The 25,679-nt window shown below is 43.6% G+C and overlaps 1 pseudogene; it reads right to left on the bottom strand.

The window, feature by feature from the left end:
* Positions 1-14,328: 14,328 nt before the first annotated feature.
* Positions 14,329-25,606, bottom strand: LOC132425705 (mitochondrial carrier homolog 1 pseudogene; annotated as a pseudogene).
* Positions 25,607-25,679: the final 73 nt, after the last annotated feature.

Raw genomic sequence — 25,679 nt, 5'->3', positions numbered from 1 at the left:
GAAAAAGTGGTTGCAATGCGTTAGTTGGCTCTTGGTCACTGAGTGACCGATATTTATATAGTCTCACTAATGTAACGTCAGCTATTGATTTAACAAAAACTATACGTAACTATGCTGGGGGAGGGAAGAAGGAAAGTGGGGTCGGGGTAAGGGAGGGATAGTCTAGTATTTATTCACAATGGCGGGAAGTCAAGAGACAAGGACTTAAATAGGCAAATCAAGAAACAGTGACAGAAGCGTATAACTTTTTAAAGAGATGGAGGAAGATATCAGTGAAGCTAGCTAGAAAAGTTGAAGGTGGTAACCTGTAGGGCTGGGACTGGCTGTGGGGAAGGGTGGGGCAGGAGACCCATGTTTGTTTGTTTTTTAATTTATTTATTTTTGGCTGTGTTGGGTCTTTGTTTCTGTGCGAGGGCTTTCTCCAGTTGCAGCGAGTGGGGGCCACTCTTCACCGCGGGGCGTGGGCCTCTCACTATCACGGCCTCTCCCGCTGCGGAGCACAGGCTCCAGACGCGCAGGCTCAGTAGTTGTGGCTCACGGGCCCAGTTGCTCCGTGGCATGTGGGATCTTCCCAGACCAGGGATCGAACCTGTGTCCCCTTTACTGGCAGGCGGATTCTTAACCACTGCGCCACCAGGGAAGCCCCCGCTGGGTTTTATTATAAAGCCTTTTAGTACTATTTGACTTTTTATTTTATTTATTTTATTTTTAAAACATCTTTATTGGAGTATAATTGCTTTACATTGGTGTGTTAGTTTCTGCTTATAACAAAGTGAATCAGCTACAGGTATACATATATCCCCATATCTCCTCCCTCTTGCATCTCCCTCCCTCCCACCCTCCCTATCCCACCCCACTAGGTGGTCACAAAGCACTGAGCTGATCTCCCTGTGCTATGCGGCTGCTTCCCACTAGCTATCTATTTTACATTTGGTAGTGTATATATGTCCATGCCACTCTCTTACTTCATCCCAGCTTACCCTTCCCCCCTCCCCGTGTCCTCAAGTCCATTCTCAACGTCTGTGTCTTTATTCCTGTCCTGCCCCTAGGTTCTTCAGAACCATTTATTTTTTTAGATTCCATATATATGTGTTAGCATACAGTATTTGCTTTTCTCTTTCTGACTTAACCTCACTCTGTGTGACAGACTCTAGGTCCATCCACCTCACTGCAAATAACTCAATTTTGTTTCTTTTTATGGCTGAGTAATATTCCATTGTATATATGTGCCACATCTTCTTTATCCATTCCTCTGTTGATGGACACTTAGGTTGCTTCCAGGTCCTGGCTATTGTAAATAGTGCTGCAGTGAACATTGTGGTATATGTAGCTTTTTGAATTGTGGTTTTCTCAGGGTATATGCCCAGTAGTGGGATTGCTGGGTGGTATGGTAGTTCTATTTTTAGTTTATTAAGGAACCTCCATACTGTTCTCCATAGCGGCTGTATCAATTTACATTCCCACCAACAGTGCAAGAGGGCTTCATTTTCTCCACACCCTCTCCAGCATTTATTGTTTGTAGATATTTTGATGATGGCCATTCTGACCGGTGTGAGGTGATACCTCATTGTTATTATTATTTTTTTAAAAGAAGATGTTGGGGGTAGGAGTTTATTAATTAATTTATTTTTGCTGTGTTGGGTCTTCGTTTCTGTGCGAGGGCTTTCTCTAGTTGTGGCAAGCGGGGGCCACTCTTCATCACGGTGCGCGGGCCTCTCACTATCGCGGCCTCTCTTGTTGCGGAGCACAGGCTCTAGACGTGCAAGCTCAGTAGCTGTGGCTCACGGGTGTGACACGGGATGCTCACATCCCGCGGCATGTGGGATCTTCCCAGACCAGGGCTCGAACCCGTGTCCCCTGCATTGGCAGGCGGACTCTCAACCACTGCGCCATCAGAGAAGCCCCTTCACTGTAATTTTGATTTGCATTTCTCTAATGATTAGTGACGCTGAGCATCCTTCCATGTGATTGTTGGCAATCTGTATATCTTATTCGGAAACTATTTGACTTTTTAAATGATAGATATGAATGTGCTTGTGTGTGTGTGTGTTTTCCTTTGATAAAAAGTAAAGTTTGTTTTTAAACAGTCTCACTTGTGGACATTGTTCAAGTCCTATTTCTGGGCCTGATCTTGTGAGATTCCAATCTAGTGAGAGTGGGACTCAGGAAATGAACTTTACGTAGAACCTCAACAAATTCGGATGCGAGGACTTTCCGGTGGTGCAGTGGTTAGGAGTCCACCTGCCAGTGCAGGCGATACGGGTTCAAGCCCTGGTCCAGGAAGATCCCACATGCCGCGGAGCAACTAAGCCCGTGCACCACAACTGCTGAGCCCACGTGCCACAGCTACTGAAGCCTGCACGCCTAGAGTCCGTGCTTTGCAACAAGAGAGGCCGCCGCCGTGAGAAGCCCGCGCACCGCAACGAAGAGCAGCCCCTGCTCGCCACAACGAGAGAAAAGCCCGCGCACAGCAACGAACACCCAATTCAGCCAAAAATAAATAAACTAATTAATTAAAAAAAAAAAGAAAACTGGATGCAGATGGTTTGTGGACAATACTTTGAGAAACATCACTCAGATCCCCTGAAATTCTACACGATGTCTTGCAAGAATGTGCAGTTTTTTGGAGAAAGACCATACTTTTAAGATTCTCTTTGATGCCCCCAAACCCAAAAAAGTTTAAGCATTGCTGTTCTCTGTCTGCATTCCTTCCAAGAATAATTGAGATTCCATTCATTAATTAAGGTCAAAAGCACAGCTAATTATTGTTGTAGTGAGTTAAATACTTTGTAAAACTCATTAATGTTATAGACTGGAAAGCACTGGCTGAATTTTCAGTCCATTGCTTAGCACTGCCAAGGCGGATAGCAGTGCATTAGTACTTCAGTGCATTGAATATAAATCGAGTGGCTTGATACGCTAACACAAGTGTAAATCAACTATACTTCAATTAAAAAAAAACCAGTGGCTTGAAAAAGTTAATGTGGATCCATTGGCACCTACCAGTGATGTTGACCAAGCCTATAGTTAAATTTTATTCAGTTGGAAAAAACGTGCATATGTTGTCATTCAGTGGTACCTTTATATAATAATGCCACATAAATAGTGCTGGAGTCCAACTAGAAAAGTTAATGCAGGTATTTTGACAACCTTGTACTTTTATTCAACATTTTAGTAACTTTATGGTGTAAACCAGCCTTTCTCAAATTTATTTAACCTTTCAACCTTTTAAAAATTGTTTTTGTCTTTATAAAACACAAGAGGAGTTCATGAGTTGTGATTTGGATTAAACTAGACAGCAAAATATGATTTCAGATTAATTGCTGGAAGGAATTAAATTTGGATTCATACGTTTCCTTTAAACCTTGTTATACATTAAGAAGTTAGAGCAGTTACTTTTTTATTTTAGTGACTATAAAAAGTATAAAATATTTTTAAAAGATACATCACATAGACCAGCACAAACCAGTAGCCAAGTTAGTATTTGTTGAATGAATAACAACATATAGCATGGCAATTGTTAGTTATTTAAGCAGACTGTATGCCAATTTGCATATCAAATGTTTCTTATTAATAGATCAGTCATCTCTGATATTCTTAGGTGTGGCACACTATTTCTTAAAAATAATAGCAAGGCCATCCGTAACACTTACTGTGTCCCAGACCTTGTCCTAAGCATTTTCTTGTTGTTAGTTCATTTAACCCTGGCAACAACTCTATGAGGGAAGTAGTATTATCACTCCCATTTTACAGATGAGAAAACTGATACACGCAGTTAAGTAGCTGTGCACAGCTAATGAAAAGCCAAGCAATGATTAGAAACCATCAGTCTGGCACTAGAATCTTATCCTTTTAACTACTCTCACAAGACAAACTATTACAGAAAAACAATCACATAAGCAATTATATCAATATACTGTACAATAAAATATCAAATGAAATCTGCATGATACCTCTTGTTTAACAGGCAAAGATTTTGCATCATTCTTTGATAGCCTTGAACTAATATTTCTATTTCACTTGTCCCACATAATTTTATCTTAATGTAAAACAATCTGTATACTTCAAAATCTTTGATTATTCAATTATACTCTGTAACAAAATATGTATATAAAGTTAATTTTCTGGGCTAATGAAGCTCTAAATTAAAATATCCTATCATTCTAGTTCAAAATTTATCAATATAACAAAAATTTATAATTCTTAAACATAAAAAATAAAATTGTGCTATACATGCATTTCTCAATGACAGATAAAGCTAAGATTCACCTTATTCACTCTTATGGATAAATATTACTCATTGCAAGAATCAGACAGGTTCAACATTAATTCATACTTTTCCTTTGTTGTTATAGACGTAAACGCTGAGAAACTGTATTTACGTAAATAAGTAGATGAGAATGGAAGGAATTTTGTTACAGCATTATAATTTTTTCCAAGTCAAATTTTAAAAAAAATCACTGTGTTCTAAACATTAAATATTAGACTGGTGTCCAACATATGAAAAACTCACTGTTAGAAGTTAACATTAACTTCCAACTGTTTTTCATGGACTTTCTATTCTCTTCTACGTATTTGTTTTTTCCTTTTCAGTCAATTATGAGACTCTCGTCATTATAGATTTAGAGGATATTTTGATTTCCTCTAAATTTTCAAGGGCCAAGTCCCTCACTTACTCTCATTCTCATGAAAAATTTTTTCTGGCTCTTATTTACCTTTCCCAATCATTTTTATATCAACTTGTCAATTTTGTAAAAATCTGGGTTGGGATGTTTACTGAAGTGCACTGCATTTTAGATGAATTTGGGCATATTTGATATTGTTCCAATACTGACTCTTCCCATCCAGGAACTCAGAAAGTCTCTCCACCTCTGCAAGCCTTGTATCATGTCCCACAATGAAGTTTCATAGTTTTTGTTTCATGGGTTTCGCATATTTTTTTCGGAATTTAAGATACATATATTTTGACCACTTCAAAGGCATTCTTCCTTCCTTCCTTCCTTTTTCTTTTTTTCCTCTTGCCATCCCAAATAGATTGCAAACCCTTGTGGGATTGGAAATGGACTGCCTTATAACCTCCTAAGTGCCTAGAACAAAGCTGTGCTGGAACAGTTAAGGAAAGAAATACTTGTTGAAGAAATCAATGAATGAAAGTCCTGATTCATAAACTAGAAACGCGACAGGAATGATCTGGGAGAGATTCTTGGAAAGGATTCAAAAGAATTATAGTTCCTTAAAACTGGATGATAGTGCGGCTTGATTCTACCGCATGGCAGATTTGACAAGCCGTCTGATATATTTCTTTTAACTAAAGAGACAAAATGACCTGGATATTGGACAGAGTCTCCCAGTGTGGGTTCACTCAGGGACCCAGAGGACATAAATATTTGCTTCTCATTTCCTAAGGCTTTGAGAAAAATGCTCAAGTTTTTCCCCCTGTGAGGGTTCCAGAAACATTATTTTCACTGAACATTAAGGATCATTTAAAATTTTCTTGTAAGAAGGATGTCTGGGGAGTTCCCTGGGGGCCTAGTGGTGAGGATTTGGCACTTTCACTGCCGTGGCCCTGGGTTCAAGCCCTGGTCGGCGAGCTGAGGTCCCGTAAGCCGCGTGGCATGGACTTGGGGTCTCCTTCCTCCTCGAGGCCACTTTCGAACTCCTCCCCTCCCCCCATCCCCAGCTTTGAATCTCACGTCATCAGATACACCACCTCCTGTGCCTCACTGCCCTTTGCCCTTATTTCTCAGAGATTTTAGCAGCTGGCGCCCTGTCCTCGTCTCCAGGAAAAGTCCTGTCATGATTCTAAGTCATTTCAATATCCGTTTGGCTCGGGCTTCTGCTTTCCAGCCCTCAGCCCCTTGACTTCCTTTCTTCCTAGGCTTTTGCCTGGGTCAGTCATGCACCGTGAGATCACACCCTAGAGCTTGACCTCATACTCTCAATGGTCAGCATGCTCTGGTACCACCACTGCCACCCCCGGCGCCTCTGGTCCCTGACACCCTGTTCCTGTGCTGAGGTCTGCAGCCCCTCGACCCACCACCTCCCAGTCACGGCTCAGCCCCCCGGACCCCCTCTCTCCTCCTTACCTAGCATACTTTCCTTGGTCAATTACTATTTCACTCCCTTGCAGAGAGTTCTAATTATCCACCTGCCCTATCCATCCTCCTTCCTTCCAAGATGCTAGAATTATAGCTGAGCACACAGCTGGCCATATACACGACATTTCCTGGGCTTCCTTGATTTAAATGTGGCCGTAGGACCAACCTTTTACCAACGGAATAAGCGCCTAAGTGATGTGCGACCCCTGCAGGCTGGGCCCTTAAAACAAGCGCAGTGCTTTCTCCTCATGCGTTCTTTCCCCTCCTGATAACGGGTAAAGATGTGCCTGCTTCCCAGTACCCACGATTCAGATGGGAACAAAGCCCTATCACGAAAGACAAACGAGAGAGAAAGCCCCTCCCTCTGCCCCTTAAAGGATCCTCTGAAGCTGAGACCCAGTAACCTGGAACGGTCACTTCGGTCTGTGGCTTGAAATAGACATAAAATCTGCTTTAAGTCTCAGAATTAATGTTGGATTGCTTTGTTACAGCAGCCTACCTTGACTCTAAAGAATACAGCTCTCGGGGCTTCCCTGGTGGCGCACTGGTTGAGAGTCCGCCTGCCGATGAGGGGGACGCGGGTTCGTGCCCCGGTCCGGGAAGATCCCACATGCCGTGGAGCGGCTGCGCCCATGAGCCATGGCCGCTGACCCTGCGCGTCCGGAGCCTGTGCTGCGCAACGGGAGAGGCCGCAACAGTGACAGGCCCGCGTACCGCAAAAAAAAAAAAAAAAAAAAAAAAAGAATACAGTTCTCAACGCCCTTGGTTGTCTCCCGTCTGAATACTCCCCTGGCAAGACCACAAGCCTGGTTGAAATTCCACCTCTCCCTCCCCTGAGCTCATCCATGGTTTCTGGCCAGAGAAAAACTCTTGCCGATCAGGCTCACTTTAATTTCTGGACACTGAACTCCCAGTAGGCTTTGAACGCTGCCTGGTAATCACACCATCCCTCCCCCTCGCCCGGCCTCCGGGACAAACCATCCTCCTTGCCCAGACCTCCCACAGGGCATCCCCAGCCTCACGCTCGGCTGGTGACCCTGCGTTCTATTTCCCTGAAGGAACTGAAAGCTCCAGGATTTCAAGGCGCGCCTGTCTCCTATGTCCCGAGCCTCTCGCACCCGTGCCCACCTCCTGTTACTGTGGGTGACCGGTCCGTTCTTCCACGTTTGCACCAGATCTCAAAAACTTCTTCTCTATGCAGAGACTTTACCCTAGCCATTCTCCCTTCTCTCCGGCACCATCGCATTTTCTCTCTCTGCTTCACCTTCCCCATAGCATACAAATGTTCCTTCATTTCTCCCACCTAGAAAAAAATCTAAAAAGCCTTTCAAGAGCCCTCTCCTTATGGCTATCCCTTCAGCACTGCTGCTGCTTTTTTATATGTCTTGAATTTAGCTTTTGCCTTTTTGTTTTAAATTATTTTGAAAAACTTCAAGCATACACAAAGGTAGAAAGACATATATCATTACCCAGTTTCAAAGACTGTAAACATTTTGTCAATCTTATTTCATGCACCTGCCTTCCCTAAATCTGGAGTATCTTAAACCAAATCCCAGACGTCGTATCATTCACCTGTAAATCATCCACTGTACATCTCTAACACATAATGACTCTAAAAGATGCCAGTCACAATACCAGTATCATGCAACAAACCTACAATAAATACATGATCAGGGGTTAAATTTCCTAGTTTGTCTCAAAAACATCTTTCTTTTATAATAGATTGGCTCAACTCAGGCACTCAACATGTTGTATTTAGAGGTGGTTTTTCGTCTCTAACAGTTTCGCCCCCTCCCCTTTTCATGCCATTTATGTTTTCTGGTTTTTTATACAAAGCTCATTTTCCCCGTGGAAGTCCCCACGTTCTGGATTCGGCTTACTGCATCCTCATGACTCTTCCAGCATGTTCCTGTCTCTCCTATATTTCCTGTAAATTGACAGTAATAGCTTTTCTTTTTTCCATTTTTAAAAATCAAAGTTGATTTACAATGTTGTGTTAATTTCAGGTGTACAGAGAAGTGATTCAGTTATATACATATAGAATACATATAATATATATATTTTTCATATTCATTTCCATTATGGTTTATTACGGGATATTGAATATAGTTCCCTGTGCTATACTGTAGGTCCTTGTTGATGATCTATTTCATATACAGTAGTGTGTGCATGTTAATCCCAAACTCCTAATTTTTCCCTCCCCCCCTTTCCCCTTTGGCAACCACAGGTCTGTTCTCTATGCCTGTGAGTCTGTTTCTGCCTCTTAGACAAGTTCATTCGTGTCCTACTTTAGATTCCTCATATAAGTGTGATATCACATGGCATTTATCTTTCTCTGGCTGACTTCCCTTAGTGTGCTCATCTCCAGTCCATCATGTTGCTGCAAGTGGCATTATTTCATTCTTTTTCTGGATGAGCGGTAGTAACATCTTGGGGCTTGATTCTCTGCTTCCTGGAACCCACCTCGGTCTCGCATTCACCCTCCCACCATCTAAGACTGTGTGTGGTCAGGCTCCTTAATGACCCACATCGCTACGACAGACGGAATGGCCTGTTCTCAGGCCCCTCTTCCCGCTCCAACGGCAGTGTGGGAACTTGTCACTGTGCCCCCTGGGTGACCTCCTATGTCTGGCTCGCAGGACTCCATCCTTGGGTTCTGCTCTTAGCCTCGCTTGTTGCTCCTTCCCCGTCTGTTCTGTGGCTCCTCTGACCACTCCTACCTCTACGTGTTGGTGCACTGGAGGATGCTTTTCCATTTCCCTTCTCTACATGCACTAACTTGATGCTCTCATCCAGCCAGTTCTCAGGCTTTGCTGACCATTTTACATGTGCTGACTTCCTAATTTTAGAGCTTCGGCCCGGGTCCCTCCCGCAAACCCCAAATTCCCATAGCCAGCTGTTGAGCTGGTATTTCCATTTGCGTGTCTAACGAGCACCTCCGTGTGGTCCTGCCTGTGATTGGACACCTGAGCTCCTTCCCAGTCTGCTCCCCCTTAGACTCCTTCATCACAGTTCATAGAAGGTCACCCTTCCAGTTTTTCAGGTCCGAAATCTCAGAGTCATTCTAGACTCTTTCTCTCAACCCCAGGTAGAATCTGTCATAAATCCGAGTGACTACTTTCACAACACACCCACAGTCTGGATATTTCCCACCACCTCTGCTGCTGTCATCTTGATGCCACCCTTTGTCATCTCGCGCCTCACCCCATCGCTCCTAACTGCTCCATCCCGCTCCCTGTTCTTAGCACAGCAGTTAGGGGGAGCTTTCAAAAGTGCAGGTCACCACCTCACTCCGGTAAGCATGGCCATCATCACAAAGTCTACAAACAGCAGATGCTGGAGAGGGTGTGGAGAAAAGGGAACATCCTTCCTCCTGCACTGCTGGTGGGAATGTAAATTGGTGCAGCCACTACGGAGAACAGTATGGAGGTTCCTTAAAAAACTAAAAATAGAGTTACCATATGATCCAGCAATCCCACTCCTGGGCATATATCTGGACAAAACTGTAATTCAAAAAGATACATGCACCCCAGCGTTCACAGCAGCACTACTTGCAATAAGCAAGATATAGAAGCAACCTAAGTGTCCATCAACAGAAGAATGGATAAAAAAGATGTGGTACATATATACAATGGAATATTAGCCATAAAAAAGAATGAAATAATGTCATTTGCAGCAATATGAATGGACCTAGAGATTATCATACTAAGTGAAGTCACACGAAGAGAAATATCATATATCACTTATATGTGGAATCTAAAAAAAGATACAAATGAACTTATTTACAAAACAAACAGACCCACAAGCATAGATAACAATCTTATGGTTACCAAAGGGGAAGGGGGAGAGGGATAAACTGGGAATTTGGGATTAACGGATATACACCGCTATATATAAAATAAATAAACAACAAGGACCTACTCTACAGCACAGGGAACTATGCTCAATACCTTGTAATAACCTATAACAGAAAAGAATCTGAAAAAGAATATATATGTATATATTCAGATGTGTATACATATGTGTGTATGTGTGTTTCTGTCCTGCTCCCCCAAAACTTCTCTGCCATCTCCCGCATGGTCTCCCCCTTGCTCTCCCGACTCTGGCCACACTGGCCCTCCTGCTGTCGCACCACCCGCCTGCCTCTCCCTCCCCGTCCCTCTTCCTACCACCCCTGCCCCCCTCCACTCATCTTAGCTTTAGGTGCTCTGACTGGGCTGGTCTTTCCACTGCATCAGCACAGCTCACTCCCTCACTTCCTTCAGACTTTGCCTTTCCATCGAATCCTTTCCTGACTACCCTCTTCAAACTTCCATTCCCCTAGAAGTAGAATTGGTGGGTCAAAGAGCATAAGCATTTGAGTTTTCATAAATCCTAAATCTGACCAAATTACTGTCACCAGCATGAGCACACAAGTTTCCCCTAGAGCCTGGCCAATTGAGGCTGTTAACAGCTTTTGAATTCTTGAGACAGTGTAGTTTAATTTGCCTTTCTTTTCTCACGTGAGTTTGAACATGAGTTTAAGAGCCATCTCTGGCAATCTGTATATCTTCTTTGGAGAAACGTCTATTTAGGTCTTCTGCCCATTTTTGGATTGGGTTGTTTTTTTGATATTGAGCCACATGAGCTGCTTGTATATTTTGGACATTAATCCTTTGTCAGTTGCTTCATTTGCAAAGATTTTCTCCCATTCTGAGGGTTGTCTTTTCATCTTGTTTATGGTTTCCTTTGCTGTGCAAAAGCATTTAGGTTTCATTAGGTCCAATTTGTTTATTTTTTATTTCCATTATTCTAGGAGGTGGGTCAAAAAAGATCTTGCTGTGATTTATGTCAAAGAGTGTTCTGCCTATGTTTTCCTCTAAGAGTTTTATAGTGTCTGGCCTTACACATGAAAAGATGTTCAACATCACTAATCATTAGAGAAATGCAAATCAAAACCACAATGAGGTACCTATCACCTCACACTGGTCAGAATGGCCATCATCAAAAAATCAACAAACAATAAATGCTGGAGAGGCATTTATTGGAGAAAAGGGAAGCCTCTTGCACTGTTGGTGGGAATGTAAATTGATACACCCACTGTGGAGAATAGTATGGAAGTTTCTTAAAAAAACAAAAATAGAACTACCACATGACCCAGCAATCCCACTGCTGGGTATATACCCTGAGAAAACCGTAATTCAAAAAGCTACATGTACCACAGTGTTCACTGCAGCACTATTTACAGTTGCCAGGACATGGAAGCAACCTAAGTGTCCATTGACAGATGAATGGATAAAGGAGATGTGGCACATATACAATGGCATATTACTCAGCCATAAAAAGAAACGAAATTGAGTTATTTGTGGTGAGGTGGATGGACCTAGAGTCTGTCATACAGAGAGAAGTCAGTCAGAAAGAGAAAAACAAATACCGTATGCTAACACATATATATGGAATCTAAGAAAACAGTACTGATGAACCTAGTGGCAGGGCAGGAATAAAGACACACATGTAGAGAACGGACTTGAGGACACAGCGGGGGATTGGGAAGCCGGGATGAAGTGAGAGGGTGGCATGGACACATACACACTACCAAATGTAAAATAGATAGCTAGTGGGAAGCAGCCGCATAGCACGGTGAGATCAGCTCCGTGCTTTGTGACCACCTAGAGGGGTGGGATGGTGGGGTGGGAGGGAGGCTCAAGAGGGAGGGGATATGGGGATATATGTATATGTGTAGCTGATTCACTTTGCTATACAGTAGAAACTAACACAACAATGTAAAGCAATTATACTTCAATAAAGATATTAAAAATAAATGAATATAAAATACAAATGCTACTACATTAAAAAAAAGGAGCCATTTATATTCCCATTTCTGAAAGCTGTAAGTTCATATTCCTCAGCCACTTTTCTAAGGATGTTGGTCTTCTCATTTACTTTGTAGCAGCTCTTTGTGAACTACAGAAGTAAGTACTTGCCTGTGATAATAGTTGGAACTGCCAACTACAAACTGGCACTTGCCAGCTCCCTCTACAAGGATTAAATCATGAGGCGCAGCAGCTGCTGACCTTCAACACCCCCTAAAAGGAGTTCAGGCTGGAGATCAGGAATGAGGCCCTCTGTGCTCTGGGAGAAACTGGCAGAACAGGTCTTCAGATAGTTAGATATTTTCAGGAGAAGATTTTATGAACCCAGTTTCTTGCATCTTCTCATACCTAGAAAAGCACTAAAATCCTTCATGGTGACATCTGCTCCTCAAGACTAGCAGCAAACTTCTGCCAAAATGTGTGCTTGATTGCACGTCCCCCCTTCACTAGAGTCACGTACATACTGACCTCCCCCCTCCCCTCGCCTCTTTGGAGCATTTTCTCAGAGCTCTCTGAAATGCTGTCTCTCAGGCCCTAGTCCTCCTTTTGCCCCAAATAAAACTTAACTCACAACTCTCACATTGTGCATTTTTTTTTCAGTCTACAGAATAAAATGTTCCCAGCTTGTCATCTTTGACTTTATGATTTTTCTATGCAGAAGTTTTAAAAATTGGAAGTCTATTTCATTAATATTTTCTTTTATGGGTTCTGAGTATTGTGTCATACTATAAAATCCCTCTCCCATCTGAGATAACTTTTTTTCTTTTCCATTTAAATCTTTTATGCATCTGGAATTCATTTTGGTACAAGATGTGCGTTACATGTCCGACATTATTGCTTTTACAGATGGTCCCCCATTTGCCCCGCACCGTTTGGTGAATGCTCCATGTTTTCTCCGTCGACATGAAACGCCTCCCAGGAGATTCTTGGGCAGACTTCATGGCTTCTGAGCTGAGCTTGTGGTGACAGTGGTTCCTCTTTGTGAAACCTCTCCAGGCAGGCAGAGACCTCAAACACGCCACTGAGAGCTGCAAACAAGTCAAACCTGCACCAGTACCGGCGTATGTGAGGTCTCCAAATTGCAGCCTGGAATGATGTGAGCGCATGATTCCCATCTAGTTGGTTTCTCCACTCCACATACCGTCTCTCCAATAAAGTCAGGAGGTGACAGGGAATAGTCACATGGTTTTGGTTGTTTGTTTTGCAGACTTTACTCCGTCAACATGTGAGGAAGACCTGAACTTAATATTTGCAAAGCACTTTGAACTATGGAGAAGAAAGGTGCTATGCAATCCTCGTGTTATCTTTTAGATTTTGAGCATGTTACTGTGACATCAGCATCCTAGGCTTAATGAAGTTTTATTTCAGCTAATATAAGTTCATCCTTCTGTGTTCAACTAGCTGTGAAACCAAGCCACTGGGTGTGGATTATGAGGGCTGAAGCTTTGGGGAGTGCGGTGAAATTTTTCAGAATTCGTGACAGCATATAAGACCACTGAAGCTGGTTTACCTGCCTTCTATCTACAAGGATGCTTTTTAAACTAGGACACACGTCTATTGTTCAGTGATAATTATAGTGATAATGCTGACACCAAGATACTGCAAAATCCTGCTGCACCTTTTGAATTAAGTTCTGAATCATCAAAAATAATTATAATATAATTTAAGTTTCAAGACAATTTGGCTGTGTTCCTTAATGGTTAGGAGTTTTGTTTAAGACACAGACAAGGGTGAATTTAATCTTGATTCTTCCACCTTTTATCTGAGTAACTTTGAGCAAGTATCCCAACTTCTGTAAGCTTTAATTTCTCATATAGAAAATGGTAATGATAATAGTACTTATTGTTATAGGGACTAATAAGAAAATCCATTTAAAGCAAAATGAGGCACTTCCTGTCTGACTGGCAAAGATCAAAAAGATCAATAACACCTCTGGAGGTGACCGTCTGGTGGAGACAGGTATACTGCTCAAGGGGGTGTATATCGATATAGCTACCACATAAAACAGTTTACAGTATCTATCAATATCTATCAAATGCACACACATACCTCTACCAGCACTTCCTCTAGCTGGAATTTATTGAACAGATGTACTTGTAAATGAGCAAACTGATAACTGTAGCAGATATTTATTGCAGTGCTGTTATAGTAAGAATAGAGTGGAAAAAGCCTAAATATCCATCTCTAAGCGTTTGTTCTGATGGACTCATGCAATCACATACCATGCTGTAATAAAGAGCAAGGAAATGTTTATGCCATCGAATGAGATGTTACCAGGATATACTGCTAATCAGAAGAAGCAAGGTGTAAACAGTGTGTAAAAACAGGGGATGGAAATATATCTATATAGATATATAGATATATATATATATGTCTGTATAATCACAGAAAAGCTCAAGAAAAACACTTAAGAAAATGGTAGCATTGATTTCCCCTAAAGCTGGAATTTCCTGGTGGAAATTTTTGAAGTATTTCTTCAGTGGCCAGAAAGCTTTTCACTCTATACCTTTTTCATTTTTTGATTATATTCTTTGAACATATAAATTATTTCTTAAAAAGCAAATTGATATAAAGTATATAGAACACTGGTGACACATCAGCATGCAATACGTATTAGTGCTTAAAATTTCAGTTTAATGGTAATTGATTATCTTCCACTAAAAGATATGTAGAGAATTAAAAAAATCAGCTGTTTAAAAATTAAATACTATAAATTTTATAATATACAAATAATTTTAAACAATAATATTTGCCTTACTATAAATTATAAAGGCATTTCTTTTAGCCCATGCAGTCCCACAATCTGGGTCTGTTACCATTTACATTTCTCATAAATGTAACACCTTTTATGTTCTCATAAAAGGTGTTAAAAGACCTGGCAATTTTATTTTATTTTACTTTCTTCGAAATCACCACCAATGCATTTATTTGAGGGAAAAAGGGTCAAATCTTATTAGGAACTTCCAACTGGATAGGACTAGAGACACTGATCTACCTAACATCTGGGTGTTCACAGCCGCACAAGTAACCATATCCTGCACGTGAGGCGTCACCACGAAACCGACGAGCATTTGACAAGGGGGACACATTCTGAGCAGTCACACGGTTTCCATTTAGAAGGTGCTTCCTTATCAGAAAAGCAGTGTTGAGAAAAACGAAGACAGCCTCCTAGCAAAGGCCTGGACATGACGGTGGTTCCTGAAAAGGGATCACACCCTATTTACAAAGCTGGAGAGCGAAGCTCCCAGCTGAGCTGCAGGATAAGAGGGGGGCTGACCTGAGGGCTGTGAATGGGGGCTGGGATCTGACCTCACGAGCCTTTGCTCATCCAACCTCAGGCTCCACGAGCCATTCTCTGGCCCCCTGCAGGAGGCAGACTCGGGAAATCTGCAAAGCCAGGGGATTCTGCCCCACCTTCCCCAGGCCTAACAGTGACCAATTCACTGGACGCAGTCTCATGCCACCCAGCCCCTGCATGGCACCTACGGAAACTGAAGCCCAGCTGGCCTGGAGCACATCTAGGTCTTGCTGGGCTGGTCATCTTACACGTGTCCCACGATGGTCGGCCTCACCCACGGTGTCCTGGCCGAGACAGTGTGCTTTTTTAGGTGATTCAGGTTACTCCAGGGCAAGGTATGATCCTGATGACACCCGGCAGAGGAGGCTGGAGCTTCGGAAGAACTGGCCCTGCACACTCGGGTCCTTCCAGCAGCGGATCCGGATTCGAACACTGAGGAGTGAGGCGGCGGCCCAGCCTGCAGGTGTTCACAGCCATGAGACCGCCCGCCAGCAGGAAGGGGTAGGTCAGTACGCTCACTGCCATCCCCATCACATATCTGGGGTGGCTCTGGATGGCTAGGGCCTGGCTGAACTGGGAACCTGGATTCTGGTCGTTCCCCAGCCCCCCTGGAGTGTCACCCACCAGGTAGGCACTGAGGAAGCGGGCCAGCAGGTTACAGCCCCGCAAGGAAACCACACCTTCCAGGAGGTGAGGGATCAAGCCGACAAAGAATCCCAGCAGCCCCTCTTCTGTGAAAATCTTCCCAATGGAGCTCAACTTTCCGCTGTACTTGGCCTTCCTCCCATGAACTGGACCACGCAGTGCACTGAGATGACACGCAGCGGGTGGGCCAGCACGTGGGACATGCCTTGCATCATCATCATCAGGTAGGAGGTCTCCTTCACCACCGTCGTCAGAGACGTCTTCGTGCCAGGCTTGACGGAAACCTGCTCCGTCTCCTCCGGAGGCAGAACCTTCTTCACGGTGCCTGGGTCACGGTGCAGAGGGCGGTCGACGCCAGCCAGGGGCTCAGGCCTCGGCACAGCACTAGCTTCCCACCCACCGCGCAGTGTCCTCGGCTTGGGTGGAGACGCTCGGTGGGGAGAGGACTTCCTCTCCGGCACGCCAGTCCCAGTGGTGGGGGGCGGGCAGCGGTTCGCGACCCCCTAGGATGAGCAGCTTCGCTAGAGCAGCGGCTGTTTGAGCACCGTCACTCCCGTGTGCAGCCCAACGGAAAGAGCCTTGGCGGCCAGCACCATCTCCGGGCCCCAGGCCCGCGGCTCCCAGAGCCCGACCCCGCCTGCTGCCACTCCGCCCGGCTTGGCTCCGGGTCCGGTTCCACCTTTCCCCAACACTGATGTCCGGTAAGTTAAAAAATCTACTAAGTGTCTGTGGACAGAGGAATGGATGAAGAGGCTGTGGCACATATACACGATGGAATACGATTCGGCCGTAAAAAAGAACGAAATAAGGCCATGTGCAGCACCATGGATGCACCTAGAGACTGTCATACTGAGCGAAGTACATCAGACAGAGAAAGACAAATATCATATGGTATCGCTTATAAGTGTAATCTAAAACAAATGATACAAACGAATTTATTTACAAAATAGAAATAGAGCCACAGATGCAGAAAACAAGCTTATGGTTATGGAATAAGGGTGGGGAGGGATAAACTGGGAGATTGGGACTGTTACGGACACACTGTATACATAAAATAGGGAACTAATAAGGACCTGCTGTAGAGCACAGGAAACTCTACTCAATCCTTTGTAATGACCTCTATGGGAAAAGAATCTAGAAAAGAGTGATCTATGTATACGTAAAACTGATTCACTGTGCTATACACCTGAAACTAACACAACACTGTAAATCAATTATACTCAAATAAAAATTAATTATTAAAAAAATTCTACTTAGGCAAACAACATGACTAGAAGGAAACGTTTTCCATATACAAATAAAAATGTCTCATGAGTTAGTCTTTGAGCAATTGAAAGTTTTGGGTAGATAATATGTGTCATTTAAGCGTCTCTCAAACATTCTTAGATTTTGAATAAGGAATGAAAACACTGAACGTACTCTAGAATTAATAGTCGAGTTTTGCTTACAGTTCTGAGTTTGGAGCAAATCTGGATGAACTGTGAATACATGGAGAGTTCTTTTTCTATTTGACTTTCATGTATTTACACCATCAGGATGCACACTACCTTTTTCCTCAATAAACTGAGAATCTAGGTCTCATTCTTATCAGATGTTCTACCATTAACATTCCATCTTGTTCTCCCCCATACTTTGGGAATAACAGCTTTTCTTTCACTGGTTTTTAATTTTTAATTTCTTAAACAGTTTTTAGGCCATGCTATATGTATAAAATTAACAGGTGTCTGCTGGTGAAGTATTTTCTGGAATTTAAGAAGACTTAGATCAAGTGGTGTCTCCCCTATAAAATTGTTAGAGATCTCCAAAGCTGAATCTCCCATTCTTTTCCCACGTCTTGAGTATTATACATGTTATTATGTATACGCATTATTATACACAAATTATACATATATTATAATGATTTGTCTCTTTTGTAAAACAGTGAACTCCTTAAAAACAGCAAGTCTATTCCTCCTTATAACTGTACGTCAGGCCTGGCAGGTATTAGGTACTCAGTTATGTCAGCTGAATAAAGACAGTTTTTCTCAGTAGATGTTATACTACTAATGGAAATACTTCAGCAAGTATTATCACTTTATCATATCTGAGTATTTTCCTAGATATAAAAGTAAACTGAAATGAACAGAGTCCTCATCCAGCATGTCTCAAGAATCTGAGTACAGAGGAATTCTGTTTTCCTAGATCCCATTCCAATTCAACCGTGTACTAAATAATTATGATCTAAATTCTCCATTTGAAGCTTAAAAGATTTATTTACTTATTTATTTAAATTTTATTTATTTATTTTTGGCTGCATCGGATCTTCGTTAATGTGTGTGGGCTTTCTCTAGTTGCGGTAAGCAGGGGCTACTCTCTGTTGCAGTGCGCGGGCTTCTCATTGTGGTGGCTTCTCTTGTTGCGGAGCACGGGCCCTAGGTGCGTGGGCTTCAGTAGTTGTGGAACGTGGGCTCAGTAACTGTAGCTCACAGGCTCAGTAGTTGTGGCTCGTGGGCTCTAGAACGCAGGCTCAGTAGTTGTGGCACACGGGCTTAGTCGCTCCGTGGCATATGGAATCTTCCTGGACCAGGGCTCAAACCCGTGTTCCCTGCATTGGCAGGAGGATTCTTAACCACTGCGCCACCAGGGAAGTCCAAGATTTGTTATTTTTTAATGACCTGAACACACAGCCTCCTTCCAACAGCATGGTCCAGTGGTCACTTTTAAGGGAATACTCAAGAAGCAGCTGAACCGGCTGGCTAATTTTTTCTCAAAAGCAACAATGATAAAACTATCATCACTAATGATAAAAACAAAACCGTTTTATTGGTAGATGTTCCCAAACATCGAGATAGAGAAAGAGCAATGCTCTTGCTGACCTAGCCAGCATGTTTCACGGCCTGCCAGCTCTGACAACATAGCCTTGGGACATATTCTTTAGCTTCTTCTACCTGGTTTCCTCCTCTGTGAAAAAGGATTCAAACACCAGCCTCACCGCTTTTACAGTCAAGGTTGACTTTTTTTTTTTTGGATGATGCTTTGTAGTACAGATTTCTGGGGCAACCAGCAGAGTTCCAGGACTTAAATAGATCCATTGTTGCGATTTGAGGAAAGCCATAACCCTCTCTGAAACCTTTCTTCTTAGCAAGGTGAGATATTCCTTTCTGTGGGCAAAAATACAAGCTCATTTCTCTGCTTCACACTGGTCTGCTATCCAGGGCACTCGAATGACTCTCCTATCAACAGCACAGAAATCCTTCATTTCACATTGTCACTTGTCATCTCAATGATGGAGCCACAATTCAGAGCCTGTTAAAAGCCTAGCTGATACCACATAACCATCAGCAGGAATTGCAAAAAGAACATGATAAGCACTAAGCCCTGGTTTCGCTAAACATAGCCATCCTTCGAATTTGAATTCTAGAAATCTATACCCCTCAATAGACAGTACTATTCTGGCCACCTGTAAAAATGACTTAACAATATGTTCCTTTGTATACTTTTTTTTTTTTTTTTGGCGGTACGTGGGCCTCTCCCATTGCAGAGCACAGGCTCCAGACGCACAGGCTCAGCAGCTATGGCTCACAGGCCCAGCCGCTCCGCAGCATGTGGGATCTTCCCGGACCGGGGCACAAACCCGTGTGAACCCGTGTCCCCTGCATCGGCAGGCGGACTCCCAACCACTGTGCCACGAGGGAAGCCCCTGTATACTTGTTTTTGAGGGTCAATACAAGAAAAAGCCTTGGGGAGTAGTAGAGTCTGTGTTTTGGTATCATCAGGAACGCCATCCATCATGTTATTTAATGCTCCTCTTATAAACTAGGGGGGAACCTAGAGATGGCAGACCCATCAATGACAATTCCATCTCAGTGTGAAAGCTCCTGAACAGGAGGGAAGTGGCTTTGAGAATGTTATAAAGAGAAACGGACAGATTGTGACAATGAACATTTCTGAGGACCGGCTGCCTGCCAGACGCTTTCTGCTTCTGCAGAGTGAGAGCTTAAATATTTCTAGCCCATGATACTTGTTAAAAAATAGAGAAGGTACGACACGAGGAGAACGTAATTTGAGTGTGGGGACTTGCAGATGAGAGTTCAGTTTTGGACACAACAACTTTGGTGGGATGTGGTATAGGAAAGAGGACTCAAAACCTTCCATGTGACAACTCACCTTTTTGAACTTCAGACTGTCACCACCAGCCATCAGTGTTGATCTACAATGGTTGACATGGACGCTAGGATGCAGACGATGCTTACAAGGCATGTGAAAGCATCAGGCACACAGCAGATATTCAGCAATGTTAGTTCTTTTAATTCCCACAAACCATTCTGCCAAAGGAACTGGATCATGCTGTGGGAAAAAAACCCGCTTTTTCCAAAGACGTTTAAATGTTTACAGGAATTCTATACTGTACTTATCATTTTCAGTAAGTTTAAGGACATTAAAACTAATGTTAAGATTATTGGGAATAAATGTTACTACCATGAATTATTCCACTAGAGATGTAATACCATTGATTATTAATGCCAGAGCGAGGTCATCAGAGACCTCCGTGGTCACTATATTCAGTGGATGTTTTCAGTCCTCTTTTTACTTGACCTCCCACATTTACCTGTCAACCTGTTTTTCACTTTCTCCTTGAAACATTCTTTCTTTCCATGATACCGCATTGGTTTTTTTTTGGCTGCGCTGCACAGCTTGTGGGATCTTAGTTCCCCGACCAGGGACTGAACCCAGGCTCTTGGCAGTGACAGTGCGGAGTGCTAACCACTGGAGTGCCAGGGAGCTCCCAGACACCACATTCTTTCCTTGCTGTGTTTCCGACTTTTCTTCTCTGCCTTCATTTCAGACATATCCTTCTCTCCTGGGCCTTTAAATGCTGTGGTTCCTCAAGGCTCTGCCCTGGGACCTCTTCTCTACTCACCCTCTGCTCTGTTCCCCCCGAAATCACACCTGTCCCCATGAAATTGTCACCCGTATACTAATGACCCCTAAATTTCCATCTTGATCTTAGACCTCCCCCATGATATATCCAATTAACTATTCAACATCCCCACTCGAATGTCTCAAGGGTACCTCAAACTCAACGTATCCAAGACCAGACTTAGGATATTCCACTCAAATATTATCTTCTTCCAGTTTCCCACCATAAATCGCAAATAGCCTTCCCATATCCAGGTGTAGTCTGTCCCTCATCCATTCTCTGTCACATCCCATATCCAATCCATTGCTTGGAACTGTTGATTTCACACCTCCCTCCCCATTTGGCTTTCTCATCTATCAATTTTTATCCATCTTTACTATCAGCATCATTGCACAAGCTAGAGTCACCTCTCACCACTACTAAGTGGTGCACAGCCCTCCTTCCATCTGTTGTGGCTCCTTTGATTTTGTTCTCCATGCTAGAACCGGAGTAATCTTTAAAAATGCAAATCTTTTAATGTTAACCCTGCTAAAAATCCTACGTTGCCTCTTTAGAGATAATCCTAAATCCTCAACATACCACAAAAGTCTCTGTCAATCAAAAGGTCCTAACAGACCTTCTCTATATAGATGCTTCTACTTAGGGTAACCCTTCAGTCAGTCACCAGGATTTGTTACTTGCATGTCTATTAGTTTCTTTTGCCTTCAATCTCTGCCCCGAATTAGGGAAATTCATGGAGACACTAGAAGACTGGCACCAACTCTCTAATCTCTCTGCGAAGTGATTAGGAGGAAATTTTATTATTGTTTTCTTTTTCTATGGAAAAGTGTTTTATTTGCCTCGGTTCACATTCTATAGATAATGACTTACAAAAGGTATAGAAGCCTAAACTGTTTAAGATGCCAGGTCAAAGCCAAGTTATAGAAGGATAAACCAAGTCCAGTGCTGATGTCACAAGGAGCTCGGGGCCCTTTAAATATCTTGGAGTTTCTTACACAGTGTTTAAATCTTATAGGTTTAAAGATACAGTGTCAGGTTCCATCTTTCTAGTACATAGTGAATTGGCTTAGGAGGCCACATCAGGCAACTTTCGTGACCTCGCTAGCACTTATTTGCCTGGTAAGTAAAATAGGATGTTAAGATCACCTATGACACAGTTATGTTGAGGATTAAATAACATTAATTATGTAAAGCACTCAGCATAGAGGCTGGCACACAGCAATGAGCAGTAGGTGTTGGTATTATTTCTGTTTGTGATAATTATAAAATCCATTTTGAGGAAGTCCTTGTAGATGAATGTGAACATTTTTCTTCAGAGAGAAGGAATACTAAGGATTTCAACAATGGTTTTTTGGGTTCACATTAGTGTATCACTGGTTTTGGTCTATCAGAGAAATACACATTTTGCAATGGAAAACAGTTAGAATGAATCTTATTACTCCTCAGGAAAGGAGTAGACACAAACCCTCTTACTGGTGTCACTGTGCACCGGTCATCCAATACCCTTTTTTGTTGCATCCCCTCCAGCTCCTGGAGGATGGATCTTGTCATGGGGGTCCTCAGGCCCAGAGCGCATGGCACCATTTCTGTCTGTGAGATGATTTCTGCTCATGGCAGAGACTCTGCTGTCCCCTGGTGGCATCTGCGGTCTTCCGTTGGTTCAATGTTCCCACCTGGAAGACCTACAATTATCCTTAGAGAGTCACACATCTAGCAGGCAGAGCCTGCGTGCTGCCTTTCCACTCTAATGTTTAACGATTGACCTTGCACTGGAAGCAGCCGTTTCTCTGAGCGGCTCAGAGCAGGGGTCCTTACTGAGGACCTTCTCCAACACCTTGCCACCTCATCCACACCAGCGCTCCTTCTAGGAGCAGAGTCATGTTGTCTCCTTAGAGAGCTGCATGTGGACCTCTTCCCCGAGTTCCGACTTTGCTGTCAGAGGCTGACTCTTAACATCTAAGGTCCTGAAGCTTTCTCCCCAGTCCCTGGTGTCCTTCCTGATTTCTTACCTTTGACAGTGGGGTTGGGTGTTACTTCAAACTGGTCTGGGTCCTTATCACAGCCTATTCCCATGTGAAGGTACAAACACAAGTTTATTTTTCTATAACTCACCTTAATTAAGTTCAGTTTTGAACTGCCTCTTCCAAACGGTTGGTGATACCATAATCTCTGCCAATTCCTGGTATCTCCCACCAACCCCGCAGCTGGATCTAAATTTGAGAATGTCTAGTTTGGTGACGAGTGTTTAGGTTGGGAGCCTCTGGTTTCCAATGCCATCTGTCTACATGGGCATCCAGTGAGAAACACAGCATCTTAATGCAGTCATCAGTTTCCCCAGCCTCTGCTGGGCTCAGAGTTCCCTTCTGCAAGCTCCCTTGAAGTGTGGACGTGTCTTTCTTCTTCCACGGCACACCTGGATATACAGGGACACCGTTTTGCTCGCATTCCACGTTAGGGCCCAGAAGGTCTTTAAGAGTCCATTTAGTTGCCACCTACCTACTCACACCAGGCGTCCCATGAGTCCATATTCTCTCTCTGGGCCCACTGCCTTCCTGGGCGGTGCTCAGGTCTCTGGGCACACCTTCCTCCTGCTCTCGGATCTCACAAACCCAAATATGGAGGTCTGCAGTGTCCCAAGGATGGGACTGGGGAGCTTGGTTCAGACTCCCTATCTCGGGGACAGTGGAGACCGGCCCCCACTGCCCCCCTCCTTCTCTCTTGCCTGTACCACTCACAGCCTCCTTGGTCCCCAGCACAGGAAATGGGTTTGTTTTAGTTTTTTCTGCGAGTAGAAAGCCAGGCTCTTACAAAACATGTTTTATCCAAATCTCTTGCTCTGCCAGGAGTCTTTTTTGTTCCTGTAAAGCCAAGCCTTTTGCAACACCAAAGCCAGGAAGGACGCTTTCTTTGCTGTCACATCTTCCCTTAAAGCAATAAGCACAGAATGCCTAGCTGCTCATTTGGGGTGGAGTGATGCACAAAAACATCGAGAGAAGAGGACAGTGGCTGGAGGCGGCAACCTGTTAATATTATCCTGCCACACTTAACGAAGAACAGACAGAAACAGTAATAGGCTCTTCGGAATAATATTCTTCCCTCTCTTGGGATGAAATTGTGTCCTTAGTCTTCAGAGATAGTGCATAGTCTTGGCTCTGTTCTAGCTACACATGGGCAAGACTTCAGAACTCAGAAGCCCTGTCTTAACTAAGCAGACTGACACGTTGTCTTCTAGGAGGATTTATCTTCTCACTGGAGATCAGTTCTGGAGAGGTTTTCAAAGCTATGATTCTGTTATTCGGGTTGGTTCGAGGAATATTACAGTTTATTTAAAGCTGTTACTTTACTGTGAAAACTCTAGACACAGTGAGAGTAACATTTGGATTAGTCTCTTACACCCAAAAACCTGTATAACAGGAAGAATCATGTTCTATTTTCTAAGAATGCAGAGGCAGCCTCAAAGCACCTTTGCAGTTTTAACTTCATTTTAAAATATGCTGATATTAGTAATTATTATAATAAAGTATTGGCTATTTATGGTTAGTAATTGCTTACACTTATTGAGTACTTACTGTGTGTCCGATACTAAAACACCTAGGTAATTCACTTAATCCTCATAAAAGCCTTAAAATATACATATTGTTACCCAGATTTAGATGAGGAAACTGAGGCAGAGAGGCTACGTAATTTGTCCAAAGTCACAGGACAGTATCTATTAGAGATTGAATTTGAACCCCCCAAAGTCTGACAGCCAAGTAGCAGTGCTTAGTTATGCTGCCTAGTTAATCAGGATATTCATCTTGGTAAGAATGGTTATGAGGTTACGGTGTAAAAGTGACAATTTTTGGAATAATAAGCTAGAACCTGCTTTTAAGCTAGTAAATCAGAATAAAAATTTTAATTATTATGTATCCTTTGATATTTGGAGGCAAAGTCAAAGTTACCAGCTTGCAGCCCGGAAATGAGACTGGGTTAGGGAAGAGTTTACTTCAACTGTTATTTATCAAGGGGCCCAGAGGTTATGTGCTGAGTCCTTCTGGATCTTCAGGGAAACAGAACGGATAAACACCATGAAACCGAAAGACATCAACTCATAAGAAATTAACATTTTACAGTAACTGTTTTTCTTTTTTTGGCTGCGCGGCGGCACGTGGGAGCTTAGCTCCCGACCACGGATGGCACCCGCGTCCCCTGCACTGCAAGGCGGATTCTTGACCACTGGACCCTCAGGGAGGCCCCTACACTAATTTTAAGGCGCTGGAATTTGAAAAGGTCAGCGAGAGAAGCTGATGGAGCGGCCCTTCTGGAGTTGTCCATAAAGGCACATGGAGACGAACGCTCTTGCTAACATTTTCTCATAAACATTCTCAAGGCCAGACACCGGGAGAAGCGTCGGGGACAGAAAGAGGAAAAGAAAAGACAATTCTTGCCCGGGGTTCCATTCTAACGGGAGGTGACAAATGAAGCAGGAAGTTAATAAGCAACGAGAACGCTGCGAAGTGCTAAGGACCACACCACCCTTCTCCAAAATTAGGCTGCACGAAGAGGCGAGGGCGTGCTGCCCCGCGGCGGGGCCAGAGGCCTGCACACACGCCCCTACGGGGACCCGGGCGACAGCAAGGCCGCGGCTCCGGGAACCCTCCGCCCGGCCCCCGCCTCACTCCCACGGCCGGGCGAGAATCGAAGCACAACACAGCCGCCAGGCTGCCCCAAACCCCCGGACCTTGGCATTTCCTGCCCCGTTTCCCAGACAAACGGAGCTTCACAGCAGCGGCCCCTCGCTAGTGAGCGGGACCCGGAGGCTGGAAGGGGCGTGGCTGTCCGACACGCTCTCCCCCACGCCACGACGGCAGGAAGAGCCATAAAGCTCGAGCGACAGGGATAGAAAT

Source organism: Delphinus delphis, chromosome 5 (assembly GCF_949987515.2).
Source record: "Delphinus delphis chromosome 5, mDelDel1.2, whole genome shotgun sequence".
NCBI classification, from domain to species: Eukaryota; Metazoa; Chordata; class Mammalia; order Artiodactyla; family Delphinidae; genus Delphinus; species Delphinus delphis.
The sequence above is the reverse complement of the archived record's forward strand: the minus strand, read 5'-3'. Positions and strand labels throughout refer to the sequence as shown.